Source organism: Vicia villosa, linkage group LG1 (genome assembly GCF_029867415.1).
Source record: "Vicia villosa cultivar HV-30 ecotype Madison, WI linkage group LG1, Vvil1.0, whole genome shotgun sequence".
In the NCBI taxonomy this organism is placed as follows: Eukaryota; Viridiplantae; Streptophyta; class Magnoliopsida; order Fabales; family Fabaceae; genus Vicia; species Vicia villosa.
In genome coordinates, this window is record NC_081180.1 from 26,053,465 (window position 1) to 26,058,873 (window position 5,409).

Here is a 5,409-nt window from a genome sequence, read left to right on the forward strand (position 1 = left end):
AATATATTACAAAAAATAGAATTTAATTATTATGCACTGTTGGTGTAAAATTTCTTACACTATCAATACATCACAACCACTCATTTATATTATTTTTTAAAAAAATAAAATAAAAGTCAAATCCTTCTAACAAATTAACGGTCGTGATATATTAACGGTGTAAAACTTCTTTACACCGTATTTCAATTAAATTCTAAAAAATATAAAAAAAAATGACAGTGTGAGTGGTTGAAGAATAAACCAAGATGTCACATTCATCTAGCCAACTAACAATATAAAATTATAGTAGAACTTAGTAAATTTTGCAAAGATAAGATTTATCATCTATCATATAGAATTTCAATGCAATTTAAGTTTTATAAAATGTAATAGAAATTCATCCTTATACAACTCACGGAAATTTCTTTACCCACCTCTCTATGGGGGTCACCCTCAGCAAAAACTCCACTTTATCCCTGCTTCGGAAATGCATTTCCGAAGTATTTTTTTTTTAAAAAATTTTTTTCAGACTTCGGAAGTGCATCTCCGAAAACACCAAATGAGGGGTGTTTTCGGAGATGCATTTCCGAAAACACATTTTTTCAGATTTTGGGGGGTTTCGGAAATGAACTTCCGAATTATATAGAAATTGTGTTTTTTTTTTATGTTTTTGGAAATATGCAGTCTCGTGTTTTTTATGTTTTTGGAAATACGAATTATGCAGTCTCGTAATTTTAATTAAAAGAAGACGGCAAATAAAATAAGCGACATATAAACAGAAAATACTAATATGATAAAAATAGTAATATATACAAGCCGATCCAAATCCAAATAATAATAGTGTGCGAAAGATACAATCCGAAAACAAAAAAAAAATTAAACTCGACCACTACTGGGTATGCCTAACCTCTCTCCCTGGGACCTCCTCTGCCGCCTGTATGCCACCGCACGGTCCGCATCAGTGACGATCATCTCCATCACGGCGACTGCCTCTGGACCGCCCTGATGAACGACACTCGATCCAACGCGTCCCGCCCAAGCATCTGTATTCGCTGGCAGATCGGCAGGAGATCAATGGCGTGGTCATCCTCGGCCTGGTGGTTCTCTAGGATCTCCTCGTGTGCTGGCCTAGGAGCGCCGGGAGCGTCGGGTCTCATCAGAGGATGAGACATCCGATAGAACCATGTGACATAGCCATCCACACTGTGCCAGTCCTGGGTGACCCGCATGCGACGATACTCCTCCGGGACCACATGACGCTCCCAATCCTCATATATGCCAATGAGCTGCACTCGAGTGACTGTGTCGGGAGCAACCTCAAAAGGTGACTTGGGTATCATCTACACATATTCAAACTGCCGCATGCACCGCTCAGGGAGATACCGCACCATGGTGCTGGTCCCGCATGCCAACCAGCTAGAATATAACGAGATGCCGTCAAAGGGGACAACATCAGTGTAGTCGCTGAATGGCCTCCAACAGACGTCGTCGTGCATCGTGCGGTCGAGGTACCCATGGTATGATCCTACTGCATTGTTCCCCCTCTTGAGAACATATCGGGCGGCCCTGGGCATGGCGTCCTCATACGCAGAATCAACGCGGAAGCCGTGGATGCGGGGGAAGTAGGAGATGATCCAGCTCTGAAACACAAACACGATAATCAGCTAAAAGTAAATACGAACTACAAATAAATGTGAAATAATTAAAATGATACGTACTGTGAGTAGTGTGCAGGATCCGGTCAACTGCCTGGTCCTCTAGTTGGAGGCCTCATTCAGCTTCTGGTATAGGTATGCCAGAACAGCTGACCCCCAGTTCCACTGGTGAACGATAGTCAAATCCATGAAATAGCGGAGGTAGGTCACGTCGACGTACCTTGCACTCTTGTCCATAAAGAGTGCAGCTCCTACCACAAACATGTACCAACACCAGAGAGCGCAGCCACGGTGATACTGTGTAAATAGGACGTCACCCGCCTCCTCGGATTCGGCCGCCGCCACAAGGTGGTGCTCGAAATACGCGCTCAGTGTGGTGAACCGGATATGAGGCCCACTTGTCGTCTGACACTCATAGTCAACAACTTCGGGCTCCATACCCAAATAGAGTGCCATCCACTCAATGGCTTCGATCCTCTGGATCCGGGAGTGGTCCAACAGCGTCCCCCTGGTCGGCAAGTGGTGAAGACACTGCACATCATGCAAGGTGATCGTCATCTCCCCGGCCCGTAGGTGGAAAGAAGACGTCTCCCTGTGCCACCGCTCCACAAAGGCCCCCTGTATGTCGTGGATGATGGTGGTATACCCCGTCATGCAGAGCCCACTAAGCCCTGAAGCTCTCACCGCGTCGTTAAACCACTCAGCAGTTAGTTTAAATAGACTGAAAACCTTCCGGGAGTGGTTCACCATTTTCAAAGGCTCTCTCTCCTGTTACAAAAAAAACAAAAAAAAAGTATGTTAAATAGACCGTTAAGAAACCCGAGCTAGACGACTCCTCGATACCCGAGCTAGACGACTCCTCGATCCAGATGTAGAGGTACCCTCGTCCATCTCCACGGGAACTCACACACGTCCCCGGCCCTGCCCCCGACCCTGTGTCGACGCTAGTTGCGCCGCCGCCCGCTCGCGTCTAGCCGTTGCAGTCTGGGTCTCTCTACCCTTTCTGATGCGTGCTTGGTTGCCTGACATGTTCCTGAAAACAATTGAAATCGATTAATATGCGAGACATTAGAAAAAACTAAAAAATGCACTTTTGAAACAATTCGGAAGTTCATTTCCGAAACTGGGAATGGAGGTGTTTTCGGAAATGAACTTCCAAAACACCCCTGCGAGGAAGTTTTCTGCAACTTCCATGGCAGACCCCAAAATCCTACTTCAAAAATACTTTTATTCATTCTAAACAACCTAAATAGCAGTACATTGAAAACCTAATACAGTTTTTGCAATTTCTAAACACCCTAATAGAGATTTTAATAATGGGTCTAAAAATTGAAAAACTTACCATTTGAAGAGATTGGGATGATTTAGGTTGAGTTTGGGAAGCTTTTGGAATGTCTAACTGTTTGATACACACTTGCTTTTGCATAAATTTTTGAAGAGAGAAAGTTTGAAGTAGATTTAGGGTAAAGTGAATGGGGGAGGAGGTTGTTTTGCTAAATCTGCAGAACGCGCAGTATTTCGGAAATGAACTTCCGAAATTGTGTTTTCGGAAATGCATTTCTGAAATAAGACAATTTTTTCAAAAAAAAAAAGGCGCTTTTGGAGATGCATCTCCGAAAACACATTTTTCTTGCATTTCGGAAATGCATTTCCGAAGTCAGGGGTATATGTGGTTTTTCACCAGAGGTGACCTAGAAGGTTGGGAGGTGGGCAAAGAATTTTCCTAAAAGACTGTGTATATATTCAGTTTCATGGATCCTGTTCTTAAAATGTAATAGAAATTCATCCTTATACACCTCTCAAATGTGCTCTATAACATATGTCAACCACATACTGAATGGATCTAGCCTTAGTAAAAGAGCAAGATCAGGTTGAGCGCCATGGATCCTTATCAGAAACCAAAGAGAAAAATATTCTGAAGCGTAAAAAGTATAAAAAACTGAACATAATAATCCAATATCGAACATTATAAAGGAAAAAAAAGTAAAACATGAAAAACCAGATCATAAACAAAGTCACGAAAGAATCTAGATCCAAGCCATTGAGAAGCTTCAACGTGCATTTCGAAGGTGTTAGGGTTTATGCGTCACTGTGATTTTTGTGAATAATTAAGTTATCATCTCAAGGGAAAAGAAGAGAGGGATAAATAGGAAATCAGCGAGGAAGAAGAGAAAGAGAAGACGATAATGAGAGGGAGAAAGAGAAATAAATGAGGAGGAAGAGATAGAGAGAGAGAGAGAGAGAGAGAGAGAGAAAAAAAAGGAGACGATAAAGAGAAAGAAAGAGAGAAGGTGAGTTTGAAAAAAAGGAAAGGATGAGCTCCTTGAATGCTTTGGCCATCAATTAGCACTTCAGTGAGTTGATTACACCGATAATAGCCATATGGGTAGTAATGGTGATCATATGGTTCTAGGGATCGCTCTTGCCACCGAATGACACCAAGTATAATGGTTTTATATTGCCAAGGATAAAAGCATCCCAAATCTATGTGGCGAGTGGTTGGGGATTCGTAGACTCATCCTCTTCGACCACATATGACTCAATGTGTTGTTGTTGCTATGGATACTCTCATGTAACGCTTCATTCTGGCGACACAATTACTCCATGGCGCTTAACATTTATGCTATGGATCTAGCCTCATTTAAAAGAGCAAGATTAGGTTGAAATTGATTAGGGCCAAGTAGGATAAACAGACTAAAAACTAGTGTTATTCAATATGTGATTGAGATATGTTATAGAGCACATTTGTAACTGATTTAGATGACCATAATTTGAAATTTGGACAATCACACCTAATTCCCAATTATCATTAAGAGATCATGCCAATAAGAAAAAATCACCTTAATATCTCTCTATCGAGCTTTAATGTAAGAAGAGTCAGAGTAACTATATGGGGAGAAGAGTACAAAGATAAAATATAATTTACAATTCATAAATAATTACTTTATTAATGGTTCTGACAAGTAGGGTTATTATTGACGTACTTTTGTAAGTACATTTAGTGTCTACAATGGAGCCTATTAAAACTGACTTGGACAATGCACATCTATTCCAACATTCTGATTCCATCTCGTGATGAAGAGAGTTATCACTAGTAGAAACCACATCAACAACAATAACAATGACCAAGCTTCCATAGCATAAATGTTAAGCGCCATGGAGTAATTGTGTCGCCAGAATGAAGCGTTACATGAGAGTATCCATAGTAACAACAACACATTGAGTCATATGTGGTTTAAGAGGATGAGTCTATGAATCCCCAACCACTCTCCACAGAGATTTGGGATGCTCTGATCCTTGGCAATATAAAACCATTATATTTGGTGTCATTCGGTGGCAAGAGCGATCCCTAGAACCATATGATCACCATTAATACCCATATGGATATTATCGGGGTAATCAACTCACTAAAGTGCTAATTGATGGCCAAAACATTCAAGGAGGTCATCCTTTCCTTTTTTCAAACTCACCTTCTCTCTTTCTTTCTCTTTATCATCTCCTCTCTCTCTCTCTCTCTCTCTTCCTCCTCATTTATTTCTCTTTCTCCCTCTCATTATCGTCTTCTCTTTCTCTTCTTCCTCGCTAATTTCCTATTTATCCCTCTCTTCTTTTCCCTTTAGATGGTAACTTAATTCTTCACAAAAATCACAGCGACACATAAACCCTAACACCTTCGAAATTCACGTTGAAGCTTCTCAATGGCTTGGATCTAGGTTCTTTCGTGACTTTGTTTATGATCTTGTTTTTCATGTTTTACATTTTTTCCTTTATAATG